The 15,862-nt window shown below is 43.6% G+C and overlaps 1 long non-coding RNA gene across 1 annotated transcript in view; it reads right to left on the reverse strand.

Annotated features, from left to right (window-relative positions):
• Positions 1-2,137: 2,137 nt before the first annotated feature.
• The window catches only part of LOC119515712, a 39,798-nt gene continuing 26,073 nt past the window's right edge, over positions 2,138-15,862 (reverse strand). The window contains exon 3 of the long non-coding RNA XR_005213128.1: positions 2,138-2,306. This is a non-coding gene — a long non-coding RNA (uncharacterized LOC119515712). The remainder of the gene's footprint in view (positions 2,307-15,862) is intronic.

The raw sequence follows: 15,862 nt of genomic DNA on the forward strand, positions 1-15,862 counted from the left end.
ACCCACCCCCACCATCTGTCCTCCTCACCCCCTCTTGCATGAGACCCTTCACCCTCTGATGCCAGAGCTCTCCCTTCCTGACCCTGCTCCACCCATGGCACATCTGCTTTGAGGGCTGGCTCTGCATCTGCCCCTCCCCCTTCATCAGGCTCTGAGCTCTCACCACCTAATCTCCCTTGCAGCCCCCCACCCAGCAGGGATGGACCTACCATCACTGCCTACTAAGCCAGTGATGTCTCAGCTCTGTACAGTGAAGCTGGGCTCTGGAAGACCCCCAGAATCCTCAAGGACTGCACCCAGCCAGGCAATCCAGAGCCCCAACAGGGAACCCAGCAGGCCCCAATTTCCCCCTACCTGATCTCTGCTGCCTTCTATGATCACAGCCTTAGGTAGATGCCGCAAGACCAGGCCAGAAAGAGATACAGACACACCTGAGCCAACCATGGCCTCTGTGCCAGAGCATGTGCCTGGGCAGGCCTCCTGACCTCTATGTTGCACACCTCAGCTGAAGCACAGACACAGACACACACTTCTTGTAGAGATGTCACACCAAAACACGCTCAGATGCACAGAGACATGCACGCTGGCTTCAGAGGGTAGTTGCACCAACCCAACACAAACTCCAACACACGCAGACATGCATCCTGCCATGTAGGGCAGTTACACAAATACATGCTCAGATACACACATACACACATGCCTGCCACACACAGCAGTCACACCAACACCCATTCAGACACACACAGCCATATGCAACTGTCATACAGAGCACTCACACTAGCACACACTCAGACACACACAGGCCTGCCACACACAGTAGTCACACCAACATATGCTCAGATACACACAGACACACATGCCTACTGCATAGAGTAGACACACCAACAAACAGACATACACAGACACACAGCTCTAATGCACAGGGACAGTCATACCAACAAACTTTCAGAAACAAACACAGACACACATACCTGCTGCACCAATACAAACTTCAACACAGACACACACACTTGCTGCACAGGGCAGTCACACCAACACATCTTCAGGCACACAAACACATGCAAGCTTGTCCTGTATAGGACAGCCATATTGACACACTCAGACACATACAAGCTCACATGCCTTCTCCACACTGGGCAGTTATGCTAACACACTCAGACTCACATATTCATCTGGCTTCTGCAGTCATACATGTCCTCACATAGTGAAACACACATAGACACATACATCAGCTGATTACCAACAGAACCACTTCTGGGTGTTGATTTCCTGGATCATAAGGCTGCCTCATGCACCAAGCCTTTCCACACGTGGTTCCCTTCACCTGGGAACTCCAAGCAAGCTGAGGTAATCCCTTTTCTTTTTAGCTCATGTGTCTTTTTTCCCTATGAGTATCCCCCCAACCCACCAAACAGAATGGACCTTGCTCTCTCTCATCCTGTGAATGTGCTTCTCCACTTGATAGCCATGCATGCTCCCCAGATACCAGGAGCTCCTGGAGGGGAGGACAGCATCTTCCTGAGTCATCTCCTGTGGACTGATCCCAAACCCTGCTCTCCAGGGCTGGGATGACAAAGTGAACCGTCACTCCAAGTCCCTGCCCATGTGACACTGGCATTCTCATCTCTTCTTTATGTTCTGTCTGGACCCAGCCCAGGTCATGGCACAGGTGCAGGCTGGGGGACGGGCAGATGAGTGAAGGTCACTGACATGACCAAGGTCACCCATCAGCATGTGGGAGAATGGGGTCCAAACACAGACTGCTGATGAGGTTAGAGATCTTTCTTCTCCATTGCCATCCTCTGGTTCCTTTTCATGTGCAGTTTACAGAGTGTCATGCCAGAGAAAAGAGACTTGGGACAGGGAGGAGGCTTAGACACAGCAAGGCAGGGGAACCACATGAAGTGAAGGTCCCAATGGTATCAGGGGATACAAAGAGCACAATGCAGAAGACCACTGGGCACACTGACTCTCAGGTGTCCAGTGAAGAACTACGCAGAGAAATAGCTCTTCTCAAATCCTCATCCTGATGGTAGATCTTAATATTGGTCCTCACTGGTCATTGCCCACTCCCCACCCCATGCTGAGAGCATGCTGCCCCGTGGGAGAAAGATACTCACCACCCCACTGTCATCAGCCTTGGCCAAAGGAATGTCAACAGGAGTGTCCACTGTGTGGATCCATCATTGCTCTATTCCTCCTCCCTGGGAATATGTTCCAGAGTGTACCTCCTCCTTTAGCTTAGATTCCAGAATAAAAAATTCAGGTGTAGCAGAGCCAGGCAGAGTCCCAAACTGCAGTAGACACTGAAATGAGAGAGAAGATACCTATAATGTTATATGCCTTTTCATTTGGGGGTTGTGGTGGTTTCTAGATGTATATAACCCAGGAAAACATGTTCTCAAAACTAATCCCTTCCTGTGGGTGTGAACCCATTGTAAATTGGATGTTATGATGAGGTTAGTTCAGTTAAGGTGTGGCCCACCTCCAGCAGGATGAGTCTTAATCCTGTAACTGGAGCCCATTATAAGAGAATGAAATTCAGACGGAGAGAGAAGAAAGCCACAGGAGACAAGAAGCTGGATCTCAATGGAACCCAGAAGAGAAGGAAGAGGCCACGAAAGGCCACCATGTGCATTGTCATGTGACAGGAAACAAGGACCTATTTCCACTGGCAGCCAGCTCCTGAATTCCAGTCTTCAAGTGGATAGCATCACCTTCAATTGCCTTGATTTAGATGTTCTCCTAGTTTCAAAACCATGAGTTAATAAATTACCATTGTTTAAAACAATGCATTGCATTGTATTTGCTTGAACATCCCAGGAAACTAAAACAGGGGTTATTTGATATCACAGTATATCCTAGCAAAACTGAATGATACACCACCATTAAATTGCATGTCCACTAATGAAGTAGATTAAAATATCTACCAAAATATAATAATAGTCACATATGATGTGGATACAGTGTTTTGACTTTTCAGAGTTTTCAGAGACTTTCACTGTGAATTCACAGCACCCCTGAGAGGCAGGTGTCACTGCCTCAGCTTTACTGATGAAGAAATCAAGGCTTTAGGGAAGCTGCATCTCCCTGCTTCTGGGTAGAAACTGAACTCATGTCTTCTGGCCCTAAAGTTCATGTTCTTTCTTCTCTATACAGCCTCTTAAAGTGATTCCAGAAAGTCATCCTGATCTGATTCCTACCCTCAAGGGAAGAGCATCCCCTTACAGCAGGAACTCAAACCAGTTGTTGAAACTTCATGCTCTAATAAGGTCTCAGAAATGTTTGGAAGGGCAGAGGCCAACTTGGAATTTCTGTGAATATTCTATCCATTCATTTATTCAACAAGTATTTACCAAATGGACACTTGGCAAATTGTGGAAAACAAGACCAATAGGGCTTCTGCCCTGAAGAATTTTGATTCCAGAAGCAGAAACAAACACTGAGTACATAATTTCACAAATTATTATTTAAGTACAACTGTGACAACTACTATGAATGAAAAGTAGTGGGGTGACTTACGAAGCTCATTACCACAAAGGAGAGTCTAAACTTGCATGTAATGGTGCCTAAGAGTCTCCCCCTGAGTACCTCTTTGTTGCTCAGATGTGGCCCTCTCTCTCTCTAACTGAGCCATCTCGACAGGTGAACTCGCTGCCCTCCCCTCTACGTGGGACCCGACTCCCAGGGTTGTAAATCTCCCTGGCAACGCAGAGTATGACTCCCGGGGATGAATGTGGACCCGGCATCATGGGACTGAGAGTATCTTCTTGACCAAAAGGGGGATGCAAAATGAGACGAAATAGTTTCAGTGGCTGAGAGATTCCAAATGGAGTCGAGAGGTCACTCTGGTGGACATTCTTATGCACTATATAGATAACACCTCTTAGGCTTTAATGTATTGCAATAGCTAGAAGTAAACACCTGAAACTACTAAACTCCAACCCAGCAGTCTGGACTCCTGAAGACAATTATATAATAATGTAGATTACAAGGGGTGACAGTGTAATGGTGAAGAGCTTGTGGATCACACCCCCTTTATCTAGTGTATGGATGAGTAGAAAAATGGGGATAAAAACTAAAGGACAAATGGGGTGGGATGGGGGGATGATTTGGGTGTTCTTTTTTCACTTTTATTTTTTATTCTTGTTCTGGTTCTTTCTGATGTGAGGAAAATGTTCAGAGAGAGATTGTGGTGATGAACGCATAACTATGTTATCATACTGTGGACAGTGGATTGTATACCATGGATGATTGTATGGTGTGTGGGTGTATTTCAATAAAACTGAATTTAATTGGAAAAAAAAAAGTAGTGGGGCGATAAAGTCATATAACAATAGCAGGGAAAGTTTTCTTGAGGGAGTGCCAAGGAGGCAGTGTGTGGTCAAACTCAATTATGCTCATCAATCCTGGATTCCTGTCCTTCTGGGACACAGACAACTAAACTCCCTGGACACTGAGGTTGGGTGAGGCCATGTGGGAGAAGATATTTGTGATACATTAGATGATAATTGCTAAGTGGTATAATGTTGACTCTCATATAGATATATAATAATCACATTTCCAAGCTTTTACTTAACTAATATAAAATGAAATGAAGCAAACTAGAATTAGTAAGGCTAGGAGATTTAAAATGGAGTCAGGAAGTTATTCTTGAGGTACTCTTTTGCAGCTCTCAGCCAGATAGCACAAACTGCCAAAGTATGCACATCCTCAAGCAATAATGTTCCTCAAAACCCCAAGGGCATCCAGGCACCACAAACAAGATATAAAATAAAGAACTCAGTAAACTAGTAATCTGAAGGACAAATGGGGTACCCCAATATTCATGAACCATAAATAACTTCTCAAACCTTTTCCTTTGAAAACCCTTACCTGGAAATGCAAAGATGGGCCATGACTTAGGGTGCTACCTGAATCTGTGCTCTGTGAATTGAAATTCTAAGACCCCAAATAAATGCCTTTGTTGTCTTGAGGCTTTGTTTTTCTCATTTGACACTGATAAGAGGTTACAACCAGTTCAGAATAGAATACAAAGAACTATAATTACATAGTTGAATCAGGCATGCTAAAATGAATTTATAAATAGATGTAAGAAACTAGCTTTTTCCATGGGAGGACAGGAGAAAACAATTGTCTTTCCAAGGAACAGAACTTGCATTCCTATAAATTATCTGTAACATATAGAGTTGTAAATCATAGCTTGAAGACAATGAATAGTGTGGACTCCCGTAGAATCAGATCATCTGGAGAGCAAGCAAAAAAAATGCCTTGTATTCCATTGAAGACACCCATCAGTGTTTTGTCCATTTCAAAGTCTTTCACAATTTTCCTTATAAACACACTATAACAGGGAAAATTATAACCAAAATTATATGCAGAACTTATACAAATCAACTAGAGAAACCTAACACATCAATAAGAAAATGGGCAAGACAATTGAAAGAGTATTTCACAAGAGATATCCAAGCAGCCATTAAAGATATAAAAAGAATTCTAAATCTCATTAGTCACCAGAAAATGAAAATGAAAAACAGCATGAGAGAAAGTAGTCTGATTCCAGTAATGCTGGTGTAGCTTGTATCAGGCTAGCCCTTTGTCAGATAGCAATTATAAACTCCAGAAAACAATAATAAACAAATATTTGAGGGCATTGGAGTATGACCCATAGCAGGTAGACACTAGAGAGGACTCTTCCCTTGAAGAACATGTCTACACAGCATGGTGCAACAAGAACTACAGCAGAAAATGGAAGTCTTATTGTCTAGCAGAGTCATACAGTAGAATTCATGGCTGCTAGAGAAGCTAAAAATTGAAGGGAAATATCCATAAAAGGAGGAATGCACAGAAAGGAGCCCAAAAATCTGCATATAAACAACACTCAAACCCATGCATGAAGATTGGGGAGCAACTCACAGAAGCGAGTTAGAACTTGGAAGTCTGCACATATCCAGGCACAAGGACCTAAGCCCACAGACACCCAGGGGGAACAGAAGTCACTGAGCAGTGCTATATAAAACAAGGGACTGCAGGTGGGAGGGGAGACACAATCACAGAAATGCTGGCAAGAACTTTTGTGCCCTCACACAACTCAGCTGCAGTCAGCAGGACCACTAAAGGCAAAACAGACTTTTCTGAACTGGCTCACACTTCTGGATTTGCCCCACCTGGCCCCCAGGGCAGGATTCCCTAAAGGGGAAGAAACCAGGGAAAGAAAACAATCAGAGAAAAAAAGAGTGTTAAACTGAATTGCTGTAAGAAAGGGCAGGTCCAGAACTGAAGACTGTAAGACTCAGACTAAGGCAGAGAATTTAAACAACTCAGAGGAGCTGGGAGAAAAGTCTGAACAAAAACAAAGAGAACAGATCAGGATTCACAGAGCAGGAGAGAGGAAAGGAGGCTCTCTCCTGGAGGTGAAACAATTAGGCAAAAACTGCAATATTAAATATCTTACCACATTCCAGGACAAGAATCAGATGAGGAAGAACTGAGAAAACCTGAACAGGTAAACATGGGGCATTTTAAAGGTCTGGAATAAGTTAATCCAACAGTCAAAGAAGAGTCTTAACGTAAAGCCAATCAATAATAAAATCCTAGGTAAGAGGGAGAAGCGAACCTACAGAGTTAATTCTTCAAGATGATCAGATGCCTAGATATCATCAGAAAATTACAGGTCATATTAGTGAACAGAAAGACATGGCACAGTCAAAAGAATAAGTGAAAATGTCAGAAGACACTCATAAGATAGAAGACTAACCAAAGATGATCAAACAAATCTCCTTAATCAATTCAAGGAGATGAAGGAAAACATGCACAAAGAGATAAAGGACATTAGGAAGACAATGTGAGATCCTGAAGAAGATTTTAAAAACATAAAAAGTATTCCAACAGAAATTATGGAATAAAAAGCAAAATACTACAGATTAAAACACCCTAGAGGAATACAACAGCAGATTTCAACAGGCAGAGGAGAGAATCAGCAAATTAGAAGACAGGACAAACAAAATCATAGGATGAGAAAAACAGGTAGAGAAAAGAATAGAAAAATAAATGAGCACTGTCTCTGTGAATTGAGTGACAGCCTGAAGCATAGAAATATATTTGCCATGGATGGTCCAAAAGGAGAAAAGAAGAGAAAAGGGGCAGAAAGAATATTTGAGGTAATAATTGCTGAAAATTTCCCAATTCTTATGAAAGACACACATATACTTGCCCAAGAAGTGCAACATAATTCAGACAGAATACATCCCAATGAACCTACTGTGGGACACATACCAAACAGAATGTCAAATACCATAGATTAAAAAGAGAATTCTAAAAACAGCAAAAAAAAAAAAGCAATTCAGAACATACAAGGAATCCCAGCAAGACTAAGTTCCAATTTCTCATCAAAACTGTGGAGGCAAGAAGGCAATGGTATCATATCTTTAATATACTGAAAGAGAAAAACTGCCTGTCCAAAATTCTTTATCTGGAAAAACTGTCCTCTAAAATGAGGGAGAGTTTAAAATATTCACAGATAAACAGGAACTGAGAGAATTCATCAACAAAAGAACTGCCTTACAAGAAATACTAAACAGAGTTCTGCAGGCTGAAAGGCAAAGACAAAGAGAGAGTGGCTTGGAGTAGTGTGAAGAAATGAACATCTTTAGTAAGGGTAACTTAACGGGTAAATGTAAAACCCAATAATAGTACTGTCTCCTCAAAATAGAAATCTATTCTTTAATTCTTAGAAGAGTCAGAATACAACTGAACAAGAAAAAGATATATTTCCTTAAAATGAATATGCAAGATATAAAGTGGTAAAGTGGAAAAAATTATAGTAATAATAATAAATAAAGAGGAGAAAAAGAGGTATATGGGAGCAGAGAATGTGCATGCTAATGAAGCTAAATTAGTATCTTTTCAGACTAGTAGATTATAGATGGAGGTTGTGTAATATAAATCACAGGGTAACTATAAAGAAAGTATTTTAAACAATACAGAAACAGAAATGAGAGAGGGATGAGTCAAATACATCACAAAGATAAACTATACAGAAAAGGATGTTGCAATAAAGCAGAAGAGAGACAACAAAAGATTTCACATATAAAAACAAGTGTACAAAATAGCTGAACTAAGTAGTGCATTCAGAGTAATAACACTGAATGTTAAAAGATTAAATTCCCCAACAATAGATACATGTTGGCAGAAGGATATGACAAAAAAGAGCATTATGCAGCTACATGTTGTTTACAAGAGACTCAGACTCGGAGACACAAACAGGTTGAAAAGGGAAAGGATGGAGAAAGTTAGTCTATGCAAATAATAACCAAAAAGAACTGGGGTAGCTATACTAATATCAGACAAAATGGACTTTCAATTAAAAGCTGTTACAAGAAACACAGAATACTATAGGTTAATAAAAGAGGCAATCCACCAAGAATAAAAAACTCACAAATATATATGTGCCCAAAAACAGTTCTCCAAAATACATGAGGCAAACACTGGCAAAACTGAAGGGAGAAATAGGCACCTCTACAGTAATATTTGGACACTTCAATACACCACTCTAATCAATAGAACATCTAGACACAAGGGAAAAAGTCATGATCATTTCAGTTGACACAGTAAAGGCATTTGACAAAATCCAGCATACTTTCTTTTTTTAATTTAATTCAGTTTTATTGAGATACAGTCATCCATGGTGTACAATCAACTGTTCATAATACAACCATATATAAAAGTAAAAAAGATCATCCACATCATCCCCCACATCCCACCCTCTTTTTCATTCAGTTTTTGTCCCCGTTTTTCTACTCAACCATCCATACACTGGATAAAAGGAGTGTTATCCACAAGGTTTTCACAAACACAGTGTCACCCCTTGTAAGCTACGTTGTTATAGAATCAACTTGAAGAGTCAAGGCTACTGGGTTGCAGTTTGGTAGTTTCAGATATTTATTTCCAGCTATTTCAATATATTAAAACCTAAAAAGGGTTATCTATATAGTGCATAAGAATGTCCACGAGAGTGACCTCTCAACCCCATGTGAATTCTCTCAGACACTGAAGCTTTCTTTTGTTTCATTTCACATCCCCCTTTTTGTCAAGAAAATGTTCTCAATCCCATGATGCCAGGTCCAGATTCATACCGAGGAGTCACATCCTGCATTGCCAGGGAGATTTACACCCACGGGAGTCAGGTCCCACATAGTGGGGAGGGAAGTGAGATCACCTGCTGAGTTGGTTAAGCTAGAGAGAGAGGACCACATCTGAGCAACAAAGAGGCACTCAGGGGGAGACACTTAAGCACAATTATAAGCAGGTTTAGCCTCTCCTTTGGACTAACATGCTTCATAAGGGCAAGTCCCAAAGTAAGGCGCATGGCGTCCCAAACCTTCAGTGCTCAATGTCAGTGAGAACATCAGCAACAATCCAGGTGAGGAAATTCAACACTTCTGCATTTTCTCCCTGTCCCTCAGGAGGGACCTGCCTATATATTTTTATTCTCTGCCCAAATTATTTTGGAATGTGTTATTATTTCATGCTAACAAATACAAACCTACCAGATCTAAATTACTGATCAAAGTTCCATGTAATTATGGTGCTTAAACAAACAGACTGTAGAGGTTATAATGTTTAGAAAATATAGATCCTGTGCCAGAAAAGTATCTCTTCCCTTGCTCTCACATGGAAGTTGAAGTTTCAAGACACAGTCAGTTTCAACCTTTACCCTTTGGTACAATTTGCCCCAGGGTTACCCAGATCTGCTTCATTCATATCTCTAATTGAAATCTGGGGGCTTTTTCAGCTTTTTCTCTTTTAACAGTTGCTGTATGTACTAATACTGACATTCATATCTGCTGAGCTCTAGCTCTGAGTTTCAGGGGTCACACAGATACCCAACATTCCACAGACCAATCAAGTTATACCCAAGGGGATCAGCATCTCAGAGTTTGGAGACAGCCATTACAGTTCAGGAATAGATGTGACTGCTGTAAGAGCTTACAATCTAGGGACCATTACAATAATCATTCCACTGAAACTCTGGGCTCTAAGACTCAATTCTGAGTTTGCACATTGTAGTTTGCCCATATTGGTGAAGCATTATACTGTTTTCCTTTTTTTCTGGCATACTTCACTCAAATTGCTGTCTACAGGATCCGTTCACCTCATTACATGTCTCTCAGCTTCACTCCTTCTCATTGTTGCTCAATATTCCATTTCAGCAGACTCGCTGGATAGAAACTCTTAGATAATTGAGAAGACAACTTCCTCAACATGATAAAGGGCACATACGAAAAACCCACAGGTGACATCTTACTCAATAGTGAAAGACAGAAATCTTTCCCTGTAAGATCTGATACAAAACAAGGACAACCACTGCACTGTCACCACTTTTACTCAACATAGTAGTGGAAATTTGGCCAGAGCAATTAGGCAAGAAAAACAAATACAAGGCATGCAAATTGGAATGGGAGAAGTAAAATTTCCACTGTTTGCACTTGACATGATCTTATATAAAGAAACTCCCAAAAGTCAACAAGAAAGCTACCAGAAATAAGAAATTAATTCAGCAAAGTGTCAGGGTACAATAACAATATGGAAAAATCAGTAGTGTTTGTATACACTAGTATTAAGCAGGTTGAGGAGGGAATCAAGAAAACATTGCATTAAAATAGCAACTAAAAGAATCAAATATCTGGGAATAAATTTAACCAAGGATGTAAATGACCTGTACACAGAAAATTGCAAAACTTTGTTAAAAGTAATCAAAGAACACCTAAATAAGTGGAAGGACATTCTGTGTTCCTGAACTGGAGGGCTAAATATCATTACGATGTCAATTCTACCCAAAATGATTTACAGAATCAACACAATCACAATCAAAATTCCAACAGCCTAATTTGCAAAAACGAAAAAGCCAATTATCAGGTTTATTTGGAAGGGTAAGGGTCCCCGAACAGCCATAAACATCTTGAAAAAGAAGAACTACATTGGGGAACTCACACTTCCTGGCATTAAAGAATACAGCAAAGCTACAGTAGGCAAAACATCATGAAACAGGCAAAAAGGATTGCTATATTAACCAAGAGAATTGAATTTAGAGTTCAGAAATACAACCTCACATACATAGCAAGTTGATTTTTGACAAGGCTGCCAAGTCCACTCAATTGGGAAAGAATAGTCTTTTCAACAAATGGTTCTGGGAGAGCTGGATTCCATATGCAAAAGAATGAAAGAGGACCCCTAGCTCATACCATGTACCAAGAAATTAATCCTAAATGGATGAAAGACCAACAAATAATTGTCACAACTATAAAACTCCTAGAAGAAAATATAAGGAAGCTTACTCAGGATCTTGTTTGAGACAATGGTTTCTTAGACTTTACACCCAAAGCAGAAGCAACAAAAGAAAATTTATATAGATTGGACCTCCTCAAAATTAAAAAAATTTGTTCATCAAAGGATTTTATTATGAAAATGAAAAGACAACCTACTCAATAGGAGAAAATACTGGGAAACCACATATCCAATATCCAGAATGTATAAAGAAGCATTAACAATCAACAACAAAAACACTCAATTTTAAAAATGGGCAAAATACTTGAATAGACATTTCTCTAAATAGGATACACAAATGGCTAAAAAGCACATGATCCTCAACATCAGTATCTCTTAGGAAAATGCAAATTAAAGCCACAGTGAGATATCACTTTACACCCACTAGAATGGCTACTGTAAAAAAAAACATATAATCGCAAGCATTGAAGTGGATGTATAGAAATAGGAACACTCACTCATTGCTGATGAGAATATAAAATGGCACACCCTATGGGGAAGACAGGCAGTTCCTCAGGAAGCTACATATAGAATTACCATATGACCTGGCAATCCCGCTACTAGATATAGATCCAGAAGAATTGGAAGCAGGGACTGAAACAGATATTTGCTCACCAATGTTCATAGCAGCATTATTTAAAGTTGCCAAAAGCTGGAAGCAACACAAGTGGCCTTCAGCCAATGAACGGATAAACAAAATGTGGTATATATTTGTGATGGAACATTATTCAACTTTAAGAAGGGATGAAGTCCTGATGCTACATGAAGTATTGATGAAGTACTGAGGACATTATGTTGAGTGAAACAAGCCATACAGGAAAGGATGAGTACTGTATGATTTCACTGATATGAACTAATTATTATATGCCAACTTAGAATTAGAATCTAAAGTATAGTTTACCAAGGGATACACTTGGGGTAGAGAACAAGAAACTGATGCCTAACTTGTACAGAAGTTCTATTTAGATTGATTGTTAAGTTTTGGAAATAGATGGTGGTGATGGTGGCACATTGTAATTAGCAATGCTGAATTGTATATGTGAATTATGTGTGTGAAAGTAGTTGAGAGGGGAAGTTTTGGGTTGTGTATGTCAATAGGTGTACATTTGGGGTTGCAGCCAAGGACAACAAGGGAGTCAGCTGGACTCAAAATCTGAGGACCAGGTCAAATCTGAGATCCAGCTCCCTAAGAGGGGCAAAGCTCAGTTGTAGGGGCATAAGAGCACCTGGTGAGCACTAAGCTTCCCAGGTGAGACCTGGGGGAGCAGAAGGCCAGTTACTGCTGAACTTTGGTGTCCCAGTCCAGAAGAGCCTAGGAAATATATGCAACTCAGGTCTCTTCCACAATGGCCCCTTGAAATGAGCCGGCATTGGTCCCTTGTTACCCACACAAGCCCTAACATTTGGTCTTGTCTCAGAGGGTGGGTGTAATAGCACATGGGATCAAAAATCACCCTTCCTATGCTCTCTGGTCTGGTGCCAACCAAATTCCTGCTGGTCCTTCAAACCATGCAGGCCCTCAAGACCTGCCTAGCCAGCTCAGTCCCTGCTCTGCGGACCCACCTGAGCCAGCTCAGTTAAGGAGCATCCTGGGTTGAGGAAGGCTTGGCTTTTCCCACATCCACCTTCCCAGTTCCACACCCTCTGACATGGGACAGAACATGGTGAGCACCCCAGTGGACACCAAACAACCCTGCCTTTGCTCAGGTCAGTCACACACTAACATGGGAACAGCACTGCCCTCTCACACACTGCCTGGGGGTCTTCTCAGTCAGCAGGACCAGTTCAAGCGGAGGTACAGGAGAAGACCCTTCCTTATTCACCCAACACACAGAAACATACACATGAACACATGAATGCTCACACACTCATGTATCTGTGTGTGCATGTGCACATGTGCATACAGATGTGCAAACACTTGCACCCACATGCACAGCTGAGATGCTGGAGTAAGGGAACAGCACTATGGGACACAAGAGAGGTCCTGAGCAAGCAGGGTGGGGCTGCATCAGTGCTAGGGTGGGCAAGGCCAAGCCTGAAGGATGGTTAAGTTCCATGTCTGCTGGGACCAGTGCAAGGAAGCACCAAGAGCCAGTCCCACCACTGGAAGGGAAAGGGTTGGGGTAGCAGGGCAACTCCTAGGACCAGAACAAGAATGAGACTTGGATTCTTGTGCCCACAGCTGTGTCTATCTTGGAGAAACATGGGAGAGGAATGGAGACCACTCTTCTCCAGGAAAAAGGGACCCCAGGTGGGAACCTGATGTTCAGGGGCTGCAGGCACCCTGAGTCTCTTTCCTAGGGACCCACCCACTGATGCCACACACACAACCATCCCACATGGTCTCAGAACCCTGGCACCCAGGACATCAGAGGGAAACCAGGGGCAGGCAGGCTGGCACTGAGCCCCCTTTGCCTAGTGCCCATGGCCTGGAGAGAGAGCAGGGGGATGCAGGGTGAGCAGGAGTGGTCCAGGTGACCACCTACACAGACCCTGGGCCAACCTGGGCTCACACTTGCTGAGGTGGGCTTGGCTGGGCTAGGCTAGACTGAACTAGACTGTTCTAAGCTTATGTGACCTGAAAGCCCAGAAGGGAGAGGAAATCCTCCTCTGCACCCTCCCTTTCCCCTGTGTTTTCTCTGAAAGCATGGGTCCTTCTGCAGAACTGTTTCCCATCCATCCTCCCACACTGCATCCATCCTTGGGGCTGAGGATGGGGAGGGACAAACCTGGGACAGACTGCCCTGGGGAGGCAGAGGTTTCAGGAAGGGTCGTGGCTTCCCCAGGCCTAGAATTTGCACCACAAATCTGTGACTAACCCTCACCTTTCCCCCTTGTCCCCAGTCACCCCAAGCTCAGTCAGTCCCCACCCCAGGTCAGGCCCGGTCCACACAGCCTCAGCCATCCAGTAGCCCTTTTGAGGTCTCCAGATTTTGTCAGAACACCCAACCAGAAGGCACCAGGTTTCACAGATCCCTTCTTCACACACATCCTGTACACAGGGACCACTAGTCCATTAGACCTGGAGTCCAGGGTCCAGGTCCTGATGCCACATAGCAGCTCTCCCCTCCCCCCAAGGACCTTGCATGTGTCCTCCTGGAACTTTTGTGCCAACAAGCCTGGGCACACGGGTTCCCTGTCGCCCCCCAATGTATGTGTGCACACAGGCCTTGGGGGATTCCTGGAAGCCCACAGGTCTACAGGTTCTTCCACACCATTGATGGAAACTCTAGGCTCCCCACACATAAGCACATAAGCTGTGGAAGCCTCTGGAGAGCCACCCCATGCCCCCTCCCAGCCTGCTGCATGGTGCCAGAGCCCCTGACACTGATCTACCCTGTGGAGTCCAAACACCAGCAGCTGCAGGGCCTGGCAGACTCACTGACCAGCCCTCAGCCTCACAGCCCTGTCCAGCCCTCCCCCACAGTGGGCATCTGCTTGCCAAATCTGCCCTCACCCTGTACCCTTGGTGAAGACTGCCCCACTGGTTATCCAGGCTGAAAGACAACTGCCTGGGAGTGAGGAAAGAATCCATGGGTAAGAACACCTTGCAGAAGTAGGGCATGTCACTGGCCAGCAGGGTGCCTCTGGGGAGCCCAGGGGAGGACAACAGCCTACCCAACTGCTGTGGACCTATGGCCTCATCTCACTCATGCCCAGAGCAGCCCACATTGGGCCAGCTCTGAGCCACTGCACAGAGCAGCCTGACTGCATGCATTCGCAATGGACATTGGGAAGCCCTACATGAATGTCCTGGCCTCAATTTCCTCATGCACAAAACAGCCATGACCTTTCATAGCAGAGCTGCCCTGAGGAGCAGGTATGACCATGCAATGTTGCCCTCTCCAAACCAAGGGCCAGCGGAGGGGACCTTGAGCATCTGCCAGCAGGGAACACGCACATGGCATCAGATCTTGAGGCCAGGTAGGAGGAGTTGGTGGAGGAGGCACAAAGGGTGGCAAAAAGGAAAGAGGAGGTCTGCCCAGAAAGCACCTGTGCATCCCTAGCCAAGGGGCATGACCTGGGACCACATGGGCGGGTGCTACATCAACTTGCCAAGAACAGAGAGAAAAGGGAACTTCCAGAGCTGCTCAGCCACTGGGAGTTCCCACACCATTTTTAGCTGAGAGCACTGAGGCAGAGCTCCCCTCCCCACAAGCCCTCTTCTCTTGATGTAAAAATAGCATCAGTGGTTACTAGGGGTTCTCTTGGCCAGGGAGCACCCCTAGGGAGGAGACCAGCTGAATATCCAAGGACCCTACAGATAGTCACAAGCAGGTGTGACAGGACAAACCAGTGAGCAGTTAGTGATGAAAGCCCTAGGACCTCAGGTATCCCCATCCCTGGGAACCCAGAGGGGCCAGGCTGCTGGGGCTGCTGGGCTTGGGGTAGTGGACACTAGCTGCCTTCTGGAATGGACTGAACCCCTTGGTCACCATAAGTCTTTCATCTGTAACATACATGCATAGGGACACAGAGGGTCAGGAGACTGCCCAAAACCAACCTTTAAAGGCAAGCGGCTCTTGGATGGAATAGG

The sequence above is a fragment of the Choloepus didactylus genome, chromosome 19 (genome assembly GCF_015220235.1).
Source record: "Choloepus didactylus isolate mChoDid1 chromosome 19, mChoDid1.pri, whole genome shotgun sequence".
NCBI classification, from domain to species: Eukaryota; Metazoa; Chordata; class Mammalia; order Pilosa; family Megalonychidae; genus Choloepus; species Choloepus didactylus.